At 38.4% G+C, this 17,044-nt stretch overlaps 1 pseudogene; it reads right to left on the bottom strand.

Moving 5' to 3' along the window:
* Window positions 1–231: 231 nt before the first annotated feature.
* Window positions 232–17,044, bottom strand: part of LOC118996764 (60S ribosomal protein L13-like) — a 40,376-nt pseudogene continuing 23,563 nt past the window's right edge.

Consider the following 17,044-nt stretch of genomic DNA (forward strand, 5'->3'; position numbering starts at 1 on the left):
TTTATGCTGTTATCAAACAAACTGACTAATGTTTCATTATTGAAATAACATTTCATGTACTTTTGAGAATTCCATTAGATGGAGTTGAAACTCATTTTTTTTCTTTTTGGACAATTGAGGAAAGAGTGCCTAACCTGTTATGATTCTCTGTATTATGGAAGGGTGATATACTCAGTCAGTTGATACATAAATAATTATTCCATGTCTACCATGTGCTTAGCAGACTTCCATTCAAGGCGTCATAGGAGCGCTATAAAATATGGTTCTTGTCTGGAGGAGCTTATGATCTAACCTGCAAGAGAAGACACACACACATGTAGCATTAAGAATTACACAAGACAGCCCTGGCTGGTGTAGCTCAGTGGATTGAGCGTGGGTCTGCAAACCAGAGTATAGCGGTTCGATTCCCAGTTAGGGCACATGCCTGGGTTGCAGGCCAGTTCCCAGCAGGGGGCGCACAAGAGGCAGCCATACATTGGTGTTTCTCTCCCTCTTCCTTCCCTTCCCCTCTAAAGATAAATAAACAAAGTCTTTAAAAAAAAGAATTACACAAGACAATGTATAATTAAGTATTATGGTGTATGATATTTTGGGATTCAGAACAAGTCACTCCAGATGTGCCTCTGTGTTATGCAGATTATTTGGAACTAAAGACAACTGAAACCCTGTAGGCTCAAGAGAAATTTCTGCCTCACCCCATTCCCATTCCTTTAACTACCTAGAAGAATTTGAGTTATGGATCTGTCTATAATAAAAGATTATTAGAGATAACTTTTTATGACTTACCTATAGGGCAGGGCATCCTTTCAGTGACTAAACATCTGCTGTTGTTGTTCTGCAATAATCTTTTGAAGTCTCAAGGCATCTTACCTCATCCTTTGCTCAGAATGCCATATATACCACATTTTAATTTTCTGTACCTGAACTTTCATGTATGTGGGGTCCCCACTATATGCATGTAATAAAATTTATTCATTTTCTCTTGTTAATCTTTCTCATGTAGATTTAATTATTAGGCCAGCTGATAAAATGTTGAAGATAGAGGAAAGTTGTTCCCCCCCGCCCCAATATATAAGTGTTTAAACATCAGTGCAGGCTGGAATACCTAGGGAAGATGATATGGATGAACTAGAATTTGATTTACACAATAAAACCTGAGTAAGTTTTTTGTATAGGTGAAGGAAATAGCAAGGGAATTATAAATATGAATCTCATTTTAGTCATAAATGGCCTGTATATTTGTCCAATATGCCTTTTCCTGTTATGTTTTGCTTATGGTGCTCCTATGATACAGAAATATAAGTGTTTACATATTTAAAATTTTAAATCTTTTGTTTTGCAACTTATTTCACTGTTCTTATGCTTAGAAGACCCTTTCATAATAGTGAGTTAAATATTAACTTAACATGGCTTTTATAAATCCTTACCTGAGGATATGTTTTTATTGATATTAAAGAGAGAGGAAGGAAGAGAGAGAGAGAGAGAGAGACATGGATATGAGAAAGTAACATCCATCCATTGTCTCCCATATACACCTAGACCTGGGATCAGGCACGAAATCTAGGTATGTGCCCTGACTATGGATCTAACCTTCAATCCTAGTAGGTATTTTCTGTCCCATGAACTATTTCCAAATTACAAAAGGTAATGTACATTGTAGTTGGAGCTCTGTTATCTATCTAAAAACTGCATGTGAAATAATTATTTAACATTCTCCCTTCAAGATTTTATCAATTTTAATTACTAAATTTTACTTTCATGTGAAAAAGTTCAGCACTTATCATCAATTATGAATATAAAAATAAAGTCTAATGATGTAATAAAACACAGTTCATACAAATAGTACAGAAAATGTAACTGATGGTTAATTAAGAGATAATGCCCACAGTACTGAATAGTGTCATCGATTGGCACAAATATTAAGGTGAAGGAATGTCGCTATTTAAACAGCAAGAAAGTAATTTATAAACATCATATTTATGTTATGGCCTAATTTACAGAAATACCAATAGATGACAAAGACAAGAGGGGTATAAAAGAATGGTGTTGCCCTGGCTGGGTAGCTCAGTTTGTTGGAGCATTATTCTGTACAACAAAAGGTTTCAGGTTCTATTCCAGTCAGAGCATGCACCGAGGTTGTGGGTTCGATGCCCAGTCAAGGCAGGGCTTGTAAGGGAGGCAACCCATAGATGTTTCTCTCTAGCTCTCAATCTCTCTCTCCCCCACCCCCTCTCTCTCCCCACTTCCTCTCTTCCTAAAATTAGCCAAAAAAATTATTGTTGGGTAGGATTTTTGAAGAAAAAAAAAGAATGATGGTCTCATGCCCTCAACTCTATGCAATAGATGCCTTTCTGTCCTGAGACAAAATACCCTACCTTTACTTTAGTTTTTTCATTTATAAAATGAAGAACACATCTCTGCTTTAATTCCTTCATATGATGTTTAATAATTGAAAAATGAAACAAAAATAAGAATATTGACGAGCAGTGTTATATAAATGTAGGAGAAGGTTTAAAAAGTACACACACAAAACACACACAGAACAGACCTAAGTTACACTGTATTGGTTTAAATGACTATTTTAGTCACTTAGACTTATGCTTCACAATAATTTTCTTAACTACTCTTCAGTATGTGTTCACAGATACATATATGATTAGGAAATATGGTAAAACTGAGAGCCCTTAAAGTTATCCATTGCTGAAAAAAATGTAAACTAAGTAGGGACTTGTAAAATACATTTCCTAGGTCACTTGTAAGATGGATGCCCCAGGTCATTTCTAAGATTTAAGATCTCCCATTTTAGCCCTGGCTTCGTATCTCGGTTGGAGCACCATCCCCATATGCAAAGTTGTGGATTTGACCTCTGGTCAGAGCACATATAGGAAGCAACCAATGAATACACAAGTGGAACCATAATGTGATGTTCTCTATCTTTCATCAATCAATAAAATATTTAAGCCCTGGCTGGTGTAGCTCAGTGGATTGAGCGCGGGCCTGCGAACCAGAGGATCTCGGTTAGATTCCCAGTCAGGGCACATGCCTGGGTTGCAGGCCAGTTCCCGGAAGGGGATGCAGTTCCTGGCAGGGGGTGCACGAGAGGCAACCATACATTGATATTTCTCTCCCTCTCTCCTTCCCTTCCCCTCTAAAGATAAATAAATAAAATTTAAAATAAAATAAAATAAAATATTTAAAATCTCCAATTTTAGTAAAGAATATTTGAAATAATTTTAACAAACGTAGATTTATGTTATCAAGCAAGGGCCTGCTGCCCCATGCACAAAGAAACCAAAGCTATGACATTGCCTTCCATGAAAAGAAAGAGTTATTTATTTAATGCTGAGTCTGGATAAGTTTTAAGAGTTAGGGAGAACAGGGTGGCATGAGGTAATGTTAGCAGGGCAAGTTCTGAGAGGAGCATTTGGTAATTTGACCAATTATAGTACAGGGTTGAGGGGCAAGAGAAAGCACAAAGGAATTCTAATCTGGCAGGGTTTGATCCATCAGTTCCACGTTTGTCCATATTTGGTCTAAATACTCGATTTTCCTTAGTGAAGGATTTCTCACTCCTTAAAGGGCTCTTGTGGCCACAGCTTCCATACATAAATTTTGTAGACTGAAGTTTATTTGGGTTCTGGGGTCATTTTGGGGACATAGGTGGCACATGTGCAATACTGTCTCTAAAATAATGCAAAGCTTGCATTAATCATCAATCTGTAATCTGTGGGCTAATGTTTTGTTTACACATCCATTATAAGTTGCAATATTGTGATTTTTAAGAAACCAAAGTACACCTTTCATATATATTTGGTCTTCATCCACAAGTGCCTGGCTGACAACTCACCAAACTTTTAGAATTTCCCTAGTGATAAGAGTAATAGGAGCATCTTTGTTATAATATTTGGTCTCCTGTTCTGAGTTTTTGAAATAATTTCAGAGTCATAAAGGGAAAATGGACGCCTTGTTTTTCATAACAAGTCCCTTTCCACTGCTACTGGGTTTATGTTATTGAAGGCAACCTTTGAAAAGCACTTAAGGATGGGCCTTGTTGCCAGGGGAACCAACCTAGAATAGTGACTTGGAACTTTCAGTCCCAGCCTCTCATTTTCCAGTAAGGAAGAGGGGCTAGAAGTTGAATCAAATGCCAAAGACCAATGAGCTAATCAATCATGCCTAATGAAGACTCCATTTAAAACTTAAAAAGGAGAGGTTCAAAGAGCTTCCAGGTTGAGGAATTAGAATATGTTTTCATACTAGCAAGCTGGGGCCCCAAGCTCTCAAGAAAACAGAAACTCTTTGTTCAAGACCTTGCCCTACGGATCTCTTCTTCTGGCTGTTGGTTTGTATCATTTAATTTTTCTTTTTGTAATAAATTCTTGGACACCCTAGTTGCATCCACTTACGCAACTAGAGTGTCAGAGAATTGGTTGTTGGTGTAGGGAAGCTTCCACGCACATGCACATTAGAATCGGGTCCAGGTACATAATAAAGAATAGTCATGTAAAACAGTTAAATATCTGGTATTTACAATAAGCCCAGGTTTTTTTTAAGATTTTGCTTATTTATCTTTAGAGGTGAGGGAAGGAGAGAGGGAGAGAAATATCAATGTATGGTTGCCTCTCATGCGTCCCCTGCCAGGAACTGGCCTGCAACCCAGGCATGTGCCCTGACTGGGAATCGAACCACGATCCTCTGGTTCACAGGCCCGCGCTCAATCCACTGAGCTACACCAGCCAGAGCAGCCCAGTTTTGATAGATTGGTTAGTGACTATATTTTTTGGCAATCAATTCTAATAACAACACAAATATTTAAGAATGATAATGATCAGTGAACTAGTGTTAAATATGGCATTTGGAAATCTGTAATGTATTATAAGGCACATATTACATAATGAGGTTTAATAAAAGTCGTTTTGAATTAACGAGTGAATAAATAAATGCTAGAGATTCTCTTCATCTCTAATTTTAAATTATAAGTTACCAAGAGAACTTTATTTTTTTCTTTTCAACATCCTGTTTTACAGCTTCCTTAGCTGTTTTTGCCTGGACACCAAAGAGCCAGGCATTGGCACAGGCCATGCAAAGACCAGGGCAAAGGCCTTGAAGTTTTTCTTCTCCTCTGTGATGACCCTGGCTTTCTCCTTCTTGTAGACATTCTTTATGGGCCTGACTGGGCCTGTCAGCTGGGTGACAAACTAGAGCTCTCCAGTAGAATGGTCTCTCCTGCTGGGTGCTAAGGGAAGCCAGAGAAGAGTATAAGTTTGGAGCAGTATTTCTTTGGCTGCAGCAAGTGGGCCTGCAGAAAGTTGGTGGTCTCATTCCACCTCCTTGGATCCACCAAGATCCTAACAATCTAGACAGCTCTTTTGTAGATGCTGGTCACCTGTAACTCCTCCAAGCTAAAACCTCTAATGGGGGGCACTTTGTGTATCACTTCACTATGGAGTATCTCCCTATGGGCCCCATGGGTCTGGAGGTAGGGCAGGGGGTACTGTGGTGCATTTTGGCTCTCCAGGCCATGCATCTGTGGTCTTCCTGGTTAAACCACTTGGCAACATACTGCTGCCAGTCATTATGGAAGTGAGGCTTTTAGATCATGCCGTTTTGGCTGAGGGCCACGGCTCCTGCCTACGAGCCCAACTTCACTGAAAGAGAATGGCTACCCGGAAGCTCTCTTCATTCTATTCAGCAATTTTCTTTCTGTTCTCACATGTTATATTTGTCAATGTAAGAAACATTCAAACCTGTAAATAATTTTTGGTGAGTTTATTAGAGTCAAACTGATGACAATTGCTGGGAAGCAATTATCTCAATGGATTGAGAAATGCTCTGGAGAATGGCAGTGTGGGACCTTATTTTATGTTATAATCAAAAGAGGAGACATAAAGAGGTTACATGAAATCCGTTGGTGATAGATTGGGGAGGTGAAAGAAAGCAAAGCTGGGAATCTCTGGTGTTCCGTCCCGCGGAACAGTCAACTGGGGTCCCGAGTCTACCTGAAACGGATGAATAGGGATGGGAACAAGAGGTGCGGAGAAAGGCAGCAAGACAAAGGATTCTGATCAAGCTGCAAATTTTATTTTAGGCGGGGCTGTTATATAGAGGGCGGGGAAGAGGGGAAGTGGTCCTGATAGGTTGTCCTGTGCATGCTCACTGCATGCTCCTGGCGACGATTGGTAGGTGGGCGCGTGATCAGCATCTTGATTGGTAGTTAGTACTTGTGATCCAGGGATGCCCCCAAGGGTGGGGCCACCTGGCTCGGCTGCAATATCCTGTTTGGGTTGCCTCAGCCAAGCCCTCCTGGTGCGATTTTCTTGATGGATTGCATTCACCATCTTTAGGCCCCAACACTCTGGGATAAGATAGAAGGTAAAAGGATAGACACATACCTTTTTTTTTTTTAACATAGGTGGATAGGGATAGTCAACAGTAAACAATTAGCATGATAACAGTAACAATGAGGGGATTTGTGGTCTCAGCTTGTGCCCAATGGGTTTGGAAAAAAGGGAAGTTACCTTGACATTCCAAAGTTATGTTATCATGCAAAAAGGCAATAGGCAAGCTCAGTTAAGGTAAAGATTGACCTTTGGTAGAAAAAAATACTGGCCTAGTACATGACTACCCACTATGAACTGCTTTTAGTTAGTAATTTTTCATTTTAGACCATCATTTTTGTTTACTTTTGGATTCTGAGCATGTAAAACTGCCTCTCAGGCCTCCCCTGAGCTTGTCAGGTTAATATGTAGCCCCCTTTCTTCCATATATTTATACTTTCTTTCAATAAATAGTACCCATATAATCTCAAAAATACAAGCATGATCTCATGGGACCAGATATATTTGGGAATTCAGAAATGTTAGATTTTAGAAAAGTGATCTGGAGTATATGAGGTCTGTCCAGAACAAGTCCAGCCATTGTTAATAAGATGACAACAGCGTGCATTATGACATAGAAGTAACTTGGCGGCCATGGAGAGTGGACTAGACGGTGTATGCCTGAGCAATGTCAGCTTCAATCTACTAGTAAGTGGGGTCAGTAGATGTCTTTGAGTGAGCATGTGTACTGTGTAGCTGTCTCATTCAAAATGAACAAGTAGAACAACAAATCTGCATCAAATTTTGCATTATGCTTAAACATTCTTCTGTGGAAACTATTTGGATGATTCAGAAGGCCACAGCTATGGGCAACTGGTGATTAGCAGCTTGAGCTCACTCATGCATCACATCTCATGCAGAATTTTTTTGCAAAACATCAAATCACCCAGGTGACTCAGCCCCCCTACAGCCCATATTTGGCTCCCTGTGACTTCTGGCTTTTCCCCAAACTAAGATCTCCCTTGAAAGGGAAGAGATTTCAGATCATCCATGAGATCAGGAAAATAAGATGGGCCAGTTGGTGGAAACTGGGAAAACTGTGTGGGGCCCCAAGGTGCCTACTTTAAAGGGGACTGAGGCATCATTGTATCTTCTTCAATAAATGCCTCTATTTTTCATATTACATGGCCGAATACCTTCTGAACAGGCTTTCACACACTGGTACTGGACAACAGTCCAGATGGGTCTGAAGCAGCATTCACCTAAATATTTACAGTAAACAGAAAACAAAGTTTATGAAGCATAAACCCCAGTCAGTTAAATTTAAGTTTTACTGAACTGAATAAGTTGGGTACTAAATTTGGAATACTCTGAGTATTCCAGTATTTGGAATACTCTGAAAATTTCAGTTTTCAGAGTATTTTGGATTTTGGAGTTATAGATGAGGGACAGCAGACCTTGCTACCTCTTATCAAGGTTAATTTACCTAAACAACAAAACAAACAAGCAAAATATAACCAAAGACACTGATATACAGAACAGGCTGACAGTGTCCAGAGGGGAGAGGGGAGGGTATTTCAGGGGAAAAGGGGAAGGGTTTACAGGAACAAGTACAAAGGACACATGGACAAAAACTGAGGCAGGTGGAAATGGGAGGGAGGTGGGGAGCACTGGGGGGGGGGGGGAGTGTGGGCTGGGATAGGAGTAAAAGACAGAAAATTGTACTTGAACAATAATTAAATTTTAAAAAGTTCATTTCATAATACGATATTTTATTCAACTTGAGCAACAATTAAAATAAATAAATTTTTAAAATAAACAAAAAAGAAAGCAAAAACAAAGGTTAATTTAAGTGACAATTATGACAAATATGACCATGTAGGCCTCCTTCTAGTCTGAAGCTGTTGTTTTTGTTTGTTTGTTTTGGTTATTAACTGTTGTTGGTTTTTTAGCTAGAGGAGAAAGGCCTTGAGTTAACATAAGGGTCATAACTTGAAATAAGTTAACATAACTTGAAATATGGAAGGGATGGTCTGGGGTTGTATTGATGGAACAAAGACGGGCAGAATTGGAAGCAACCCTTTTCATGAGAGGATGTCAGAAAACTGTGTGAATGCCTCCTTGTGAATTCCAGAGACTTGGTGAAAGGCATTTTCTCCAGAACACACCAAGGTTCAATCTAGCACCCCTGTTGTGAGACCAAAATATGGGACTTTGCACCTCAACATTTTGCAGCTTTAAGGAGTATAAGGAGGCTGCATTACCAAAGGTGAGATTCTCTGCTCAAGAGGTTTGATTAGTAGAGCACAGAAACAAAAGACTTAAATTAGCACGAGGAGAAGACTTGTCCTGTAGGTAGGTTGGCAGGGGGGTGGGGGGTGGATCCCAGGAATTCCCTGATGTAAATGGGGCAGAAGTTGGTAGGAGCTGGAGATCTAACACTAGATGGGTGAGTGTAACAAGCTTGTGAGATTTGAATATTAATGTTATTATGATCAAATGCACATTGAAAAGTCCTGGGAGAATTCTAGTTACACTTATATTTCAGAGGGTTACTTGCATTTCAGAGTTAAAAATGCAATATTTATACCATAATAAGCTGAAGTTATTTTATTGTTTTAGGTGGTATAGGATGATTGGCATGGAATCATGCTACTACTATTTGTTTAATTAATAATCATTTTAGAAAAAAATTCTACAGAGCCAAAGATATTTTACATTAGGCTCCTACACACACACACACACATACACAACTAGCCAACCACACAGCAAATGTTGTCACTATGAATTTGACATGGAGGTCGAGAATGAGGGATGGGACTTCCAGCCAAGATGGAAGTGTGAGTGGAAACGCTGTACCTCCTCACATAACCAAATTTAAGGACAACAAAGATTTATAAAGAAAAACACAACCAGAATAGACAGAAAATTGAACTGTACCGAAGTCTGACAACAACGAACTATTCATCCAGACTGGTAAGAGGGGCGGAGTTGGTGGCCAGCAGAGAGGGGTACTGGCAAGAACAGGTGATTGTTGGGAGAACTGGGTGTGGGAGGAATCAAGCAAACCCAGTGAGCCAAGCAAGGCGGCTGGCTGACTGTGGACACACATTCAAATGCAGATAAACCAGGCAAAAAACAGGTAATGAGACAGACTGTGCAACCCAGGGCCCCAGCAATGGGAAATAAAGCCTAGAAGCACCAACTGAAAACACCTGTGGTGGTCAAGGTGCTGGGACAGGCTCCCAGCCTCATAGGAGAGTTTGTTGGAGAGACCCACAGGGTCCTAGAACATACACAAACCCATCCACCCAGGAACCAGCACCAGAAGGACCCAATTTGCTGTGGAAAGCAGCAGAGGGGACCAAAATCCAAGAGTGCAGGGAACAAGCACCATAGCTCCCTCTCTGACCCCTCCTCCATATACACCATCACAACCCAGTGACGTGGGTTGCCCCGCCCTGGTGAACACCTAAGCAAAAATGGGCAACAAGACAGACTGTGCAACCCAGGGCCCCAGCAACAGGAAAGAAAGCCTAAAAGCACCAATTGAAAAGGTGCCAGCTTTTGGGAAGTGGCAGAGGGGACTGAAATCCCAGGGAGAGTGGAAAAACTGCCATTGCTCCCTCTCTGATCCTACGCCCACACACAGCATCACAACCCTTCTACGTGGGTTGCTCCACCCTAGTGAACACCTACAGCTCTGTCACTCATACATAACAGGTGTGACCTGACCAAAAATGGCCCAAATAGAAGAACAAATCAAAGCCCCGGAGCCAATACTTTTAAGCAAACAAGAGATAGCCAACCTATCAGATGCAAAGTTCAAAATACTGGTGATCACGATGCTCACAGAACTGGTTGATTTTGGTCAGAAATTAGATAAAAAAATGAAATGAAGGCTACACTAAGTGAAATGAAGCAAAATGCACAGGGAACTAATAGTGATGGAAACAAAACTGGGACTAAAATCAATGGAGTGGACCAGAAGGAAGAAAGAAATGACTAAACAGAAAAGAATGAAGAAACAAGAATTCAAAAAAATGAAGACAGGCTTACAAACCTCCAGGACATCTTAAAATGTTCCAACATCCGAATTATGGGGTTACCAGAAGGGGAAGAGGAAGAGCAACAAGTGGAAAACTTATTTCAACAAATAATAAAGGAGAACACCCCCAATCTGGCAAAGGAATAGACTTCCAGGAAGTCCAGGAAGCTCAGAGAGTCCCACAGAAGTTGGACCCAAGAAGGAACACACCAAGGCACATCATAATTACATTAGCCAAGATTAAAATGAAGGAGAGAATTCTAGAAGCAGCAAGAGATAAGGGGACAGTCACCTACAAAGGAGTTCCCATCAGACTGTCAGCTGATTTTTCAAGAGATCTTACAGGCAAGAAGGGGCTGGAAAGAAGTATTCCAAGTCATGAAAGGCAAGGACTTACATGCAACATTGCTCTATCCAGCAAAGCTGTCATTTAGAATGGAAGGGCAGATAAAACACTTTTCAGATAAGGTCAAGTTCAAGGAGTTTATCATCACCAAGCCCTTACTATATGAAATGTTAAAGGGACTTTATGTAAGAATAAGAAGATAAAAAAATATGCACAGTGAATGGACAGCAAACTCACACTTATTAACAACCAGACCTAAAACCAAAGCAAACTAAGTGGACACCTAAAACAGGAACAGAACCACAGAAATGGAGATCACATGGAAGGTTAGCAACAGGGGAGTGGGAGGAGGAGAGGGAGGGAGAAAATACAGGGAATAAGTAGCATAGATAGTGGTGAGAAAATAGGGGTAGGGCAAAAGTAGTGTGGGAAATGTAGAAGCTAAAGAACTTATGACAGATGAACATGAGCTAAAGGGGGTGAAGGTGGGTGGGATGGGATGTGCAGGGTGAAAGGGAATGAAAGGGTGGAATGGGACAACTGTAATGGCATAATCAATAAAATATATTTAGAAAAAAAGAAAAGAAAAGAGTGAGGGATGGACGTGTGCAGCAACTATCTGATTGTTAGCTCTTTAAAATTACCATTTGAGGCCCTGGTAGGTTAGCTGAGTTGTTTAGAGCAGCATCCACACATGCCAACGTTGTAGGTTCTATCCCTGCTCAGGGCACATACAAGAAGCCATCAATGAATGCATAAACATGTAGAACAACAAATCAATGTCTTTGTCTCTCCATGTCCTTTACTGTCTAAAAAACAAACAAATAATAATCAAATAAATAAATAGCCCTGGCTGGTGTAGCTCAGTGGATTGAGCGTGGGCCTGTGAACCACACGATCATGGTTCACTTCCCAGTCAGGGCACATGCCCGGGTTGTAAGCCAGTTCCCAGCAGGGGACGCACAAGAGGCAACCACACATTGATATTTCTCTCCCTCTCTCCCTCCCTTCCTCTCTAAAGATAAATAAATAAAATCTTTTTAAAAAAGAAATGGAAAAAGATATTAAAAACAAATACATGGAAGTATTTTAATATAAAAGAATAGAATAATTTGAGATTTTAAATGTAATATTTAAGAAATTATTTAAATAAAATCACTATATTCATTTGTACTTATTAGTTTAATATGAATTGATAATGCATATTAATTTTATTCCCTGTAAAAGATTTTAGTATCAGCAATTATACTCTTAGAGCTATTTAATTCAATCGAAGAACCAAATGTGCTAATTTTTTCTGTAAGCATCAAATATATCTTGGATGCAAGTTTTTAAATTAAGGGAACAAGTTAAACTCAAAAAGACAAACAAAGGCATCTATATTTTAATTTACTAAAAAGTCAGTAGAAACAACCTTACAGAGATATATCAATTTACAACCACAAAAGCCAATTTTAATATCAGGAAAATAAATTGCCACAACAAAAATGCATTTAGGGAACAGTGGTTTCACCTTTAAAAGTTTAATCGCTCATTTATTGTGTGCAATCATTTGTTAAAACTCTACTCTGTCTATCTTAATTTGTTTTTGATAAGCCACTAATATTGTTCTTATCATTCCTCTTTAAAGCTTTTTATATTGTTTTTTCTTTTTCTACAGTATTACCATTAAGGGATTTCAATTGAGTAAAGGAAAGGATGGCTAAAAATTCTGTTGATTAATTGTTAACCAGAGAGCATTGTGACTCATTTGAAAGGTATATGTGGTATGGTAACAGATTAGAGTGAGAAAAGAAAGAAAGAAAATAAATGTAAATATTAGTTACCTCATTTCCCCTGCAGAAGTATTGATTTTATTCATTTTACTTGATATATAGGATGACTAAGCAAAAAAGCCAAATCCAAAGGCATCAATTAAATAGGAAACAGGAATATAGTAGAGGAAGGGTGAAATGATGAATGTTACTTTGTTAAAAGAAGAAAAACATGCAATCCTTCTTCATGAGTGATTCACCATTTTTCTTCTGGTTCTCAAAAATTCCTAATAAGCATTTAATAAATGTCCATTTAGCTATAAGAGAAAAACCATATTTAAAATCTTGGTTCATGGGTCATCTTTCAAATATCTCATCTTAATTTTAAAAAACTTGACCAGATATCAGATTCCCTATACAATTGTTCAAAGTCTTAGCTTTAACTTTCTTTTTTATGCTATTTCAGTTGTCCAATTTTTTTCTCCCCTTTATCTCCCCTCCTCCCTGCACCCCCTATCCTCCAGCATCCAACCCCTCTTAGTTCATGTCCATGGGTTGTACATATAAGTTCTTTAGATTCTCTATTTCCTATACTATTCTTAACCTACCCCTGTCTATTTCATGTGCACATATTATGCTTCTTATTCCCTTTACATTTCCTGCCCCCATTATCCCTTCCATCTCCCCTTGATAACCCTCTATGTGATCTCCATTTCTGTGATTCTTCTACATTATTATTTGCTTAGTTTTTGTTTTTTTAGGTTCAACTGTTGATAGTTGTGAGTTTGTTGTCATTTTACTCTTCATAGTTTTTTTTATCTTCTTCTATTTCTTAGATAAGTCCCTTTAACATTTCATATAATAAGGGCTTGGTGATGATGAACTCTTTGAATTTGACCTAATCTGAGAAGCACTTTATCTACCCTTCCATTCTAAATGACAACTTTGTTGGAGAGAGTAATCTTGGATGAAGGTCCTTGACTTTTCATTACTTGGAATACTTCTTTCCAGCTCCTTCTTGGCTGCAAGGTTTCTTTTGAGAATTCAGCTGATAGTTTTATGGGCATGCCTTTGTAAGTAACTGTCTCCTTTTCTCTTGCTGCTTTTAAGATTCTCTTCTTATCTTTAATCTTGGTAATGTAATTATGATATGCCTTGGTGTGTTCCTCCTTGGGTCCAATTTCTTTGGGACTCTCTGGGATTCCTGGACTCCCTGGAAGTCTATTTCATTCTCTGGATCAGGGCAGTTTTTCTTTGTTATTTGTTCAAATAAGTTTTTGATTTCTTTTTTTTTATTTATTTATCTTAGAGGGGAAGGGAAGGAGAGAGAGAGAGAGAGAGAGAGAAATATCAATGTATGGTTGTCCCTCATGTGTGTCCCCCACCAGGAACCGGGAACTGGCCTGCAACCTAGGCATGTGCCCTGACCGGGAATCGAACCTCGATCGGGTGGTTTGCAGGCCCGCGCTCAATCCACTGAGCTACACCAGCCAGGGCCAAGTTTTTGATTTTTTGCTCTTCCTCTTCTCCTTTTGCCACTCTTATGATTTGGATGTTGGAGTACTTAAAGTTGTGCCAGAGGTTCTGAAGCCTCTCCTCATAGTTTTGGATTCTTTTTTTAAATTTTGTTCTGGTTGTATGTTTATTTCTTCCTTTTATTCTAAATCACTGACTTGAGTCCCGGTTTCCTTCCCTTCATTGTTTGTTCCCTGTATATTTTGCTTTATTTCACTTTGTGTAGACTTCATTTCTTCCTCATTTTGCGACTGAGCTCAATCAGTTCTGCGAGCACCCTGATTACCAGTGTTTTGAACTCTGCATCAGAAAGGTTGTGTAACTCCTCATCCCTTAGCTGTTTTTCTAGAGTTTTGATCTGTTCTTTTATTTGGGCCATGTTTGTTTGTCACAGCACACTGGTCTGCATGAATGTTTCTTTAACTCCTTGGTTGTCAGAGTTCCATGCAGATTGCTATTCTGGCAGTTCTGGTTGCTTATTTTTTTTAAAGTGGTTGTTGTGTTTTTGGTTGGGTGAGGAAGTGAAGTGTTTTTTAGCTATGCCTCCATCTTGGCCAGAACTCCTCCTAGCTTTAACTTTCTAATGGCTGTAGAGAAGCACCACAAAATTTCATTATGAGCAATAGCAAATTTATGACAAAATAGTGCATCCTATATATTTCTCCAGTAACATTGAGAACAGCTTATATGAAAATTTCACCACAGATATTGGTCTCAGTAGAGAGCACATTATTCAAACTGCATGTAATGCAGACTTATGCTAAAGCCATTCTCAAAGAGATTCCATGATATTAAAATGTGGAAGTTTGTGAAAATTGTAAAAACTGTAGAATGAAGGTTGAAAATGCAAATATTTATAGCTGTCGGTGTGCTTGCCAGCTGTCATATATATACATATCCAAGTTACAAAATGAATTGGAAGGGACAAAAAAATCAAACATGTTTATTTAATATATAAGGCTAGTTATTCCATTTATATCCATTTAGTAGATTGTCTATTCTAGAGAGTGGTACTAAAAGCCATTTTTGTAGCAAAATTGTCTTATATTCCAAAAGAAAATAAAAGGAAAAATAAAGACTTATTGAATTTTTATTGGCCGTATTTGGGAAGATTGAATTTATTTAAAAGAAATATATAGCCCTAGCTGGTGTGACTCAGTGGATTAAGTGCTGGCCTGCGAACCAAAGAGTTCCCAGTTTGATTTCTGATCATGTCACATGCCTGGGTTGTGGGCCAGGTCTCCAGAACATGACATGAAAGAGGCAACCATACATTGATGCCTCTCTGTCTTTCCCCCTCCCTTCCACACTGTCTAAAAAAATAAATAAATAAAATATTAAAAAAACATATAGAAGTATAATATGTGCACAAATTACAGTGTCAATAATATCTTAATATTTGCTGAGCTGATTTAAATAGCTTACATTTCATATCTTACCAAATAAGCAGTATTTTGTGTGGCTTTATTGATAAAAAAATTTGTATTTGAACTGACTACATTCCTGATAGGTAAGAAATATGAGGTATGAGAAATGAACAATCTGTTTGTGAAAGCATCTTTTTTTTTTTAAGATTTTATTTATTTATCTTTAGAGGGGAAGGGAAGGAGAGAGGGAGAGAGATATCAATGTATGGTTGCCTCTCATGAGTCCCCTGCTGGGAACTGACCTGCAACCCAGGCATGTGCCCTGACTGGGAATTGAACCGCGATTGTGTGGTTCGCAGGCCCACACTCAATCCACTGAGCTACGCCAGTCAGGGCTGAAAGTGTCTTTATTAGTGGGAAAAGAAGTGTAATTTGGATGATATTGCAGACTCATTATTAATAACAACTCTTTTTTGTTCCTATTCTGTGACAGAAAGTTTATGATATTAGCTTAGATAACTATTGCAATACACCAGTGAGGTATCCCCATTATTATTGTTACCTCTAGTTTACAAATTTTGCTATAGAAGCTCAGAGAGATTATGTGATTTGACCATGGTTACATAGATAGTAAATGGCAGAGATGAGATTCAGACCCAGATGTTATTCACTTAACACAACCTGAGAAGCAGTACCTGAGTTCTTCCCTAACCAATGAAATATTAATTTGGGGGAGTGGATATTATCCAGGGCTATTTCACTTATAGACAGGGAGAGAGCATAAGGGCTGTACTCTTTTGAATTTTCCCACTGTTTAAGAAAAATTGAGCAAAAGTATCATAACCTTCTTATTTGGAAGTGTTTACCTAAAATGAAGCAAAACCAGCAAAATTCCTGGACTATTCTTTACCATATTAGAAAACACAAATAATAAGAAAAAAATCATTTTGAGACTGTTGATCATCATAAAATATTTTGTAAAGAGTTGAACATAGTAAAAAAGTGCCTTTTTCAAGAAACTGAGATGGTCAGAGATAATTTGCTCTATAAATTACAGAGGTACCAATTACCTCCAGTGGTTTTTAGCAGGTAGAGATATTTTGTGTCATTTAGACATGGCTATCTGTCAATATACTCAGAAAAATAAAACTAGGTTTTATTGCTGTGGATGATCACTAATTACAAAAGTCAGTAATTACAAAAAGCAGTTAGCATTCAAAGATTGTTATATGTATCCCATCTCTTTTAATGAAAACAAAGTATCATTTTCTTTGTATTTCTCACTTAAAATTGCAACACCAGCTCTGGATATGCCTCTGCAGTGATGCGCATAGAATAATTTGCACCAGATATTGTGGATGTTTGACTATTTAGTCAAATTAGTTCTAGTGTAATTAGTACTGTTATACAAACTTATTTCATATGGAAAAACAATCCATTGAGGGGAAAAAAGTTAAGAACATGAGGCTTTTGCTCACCCTTGGATCTCTTGCTAATGTTTTAGGTTGAATAGAGATTTTACTAATTTGGGAAGTTTCTTATACATTTACTCTAACAGATAATCACTTAAAATCCGACTGAGAAAATCTTACACAAACAAAATTTACCATCAATGGCTTTTATCAGGGGAAGAAAAATTTCTGCTATATCTTTCTAGGTTTCTCTGCTGTATTAAGAATTAAATGGACATGAAACAG

The sequence above is a fragment of the Sturnira hondurensis genome, unplaced genomic scaffold (assembly GCF_014824575.4).
Source record: "Sturnira hondurensis isolate 20B ecotype Veracruz unplaced genomic scaffold, ASM1482457v3 Scaffold0011652, whole genome shotgun sequence".
Classification (NCBI taxonomy): domain Eukaryota; kingdom Metazoa; phylum Chordata; class Mammalia; order Chiroptera; family Phyllostomidae; genus Sturnira; species Sturnira hondurensis.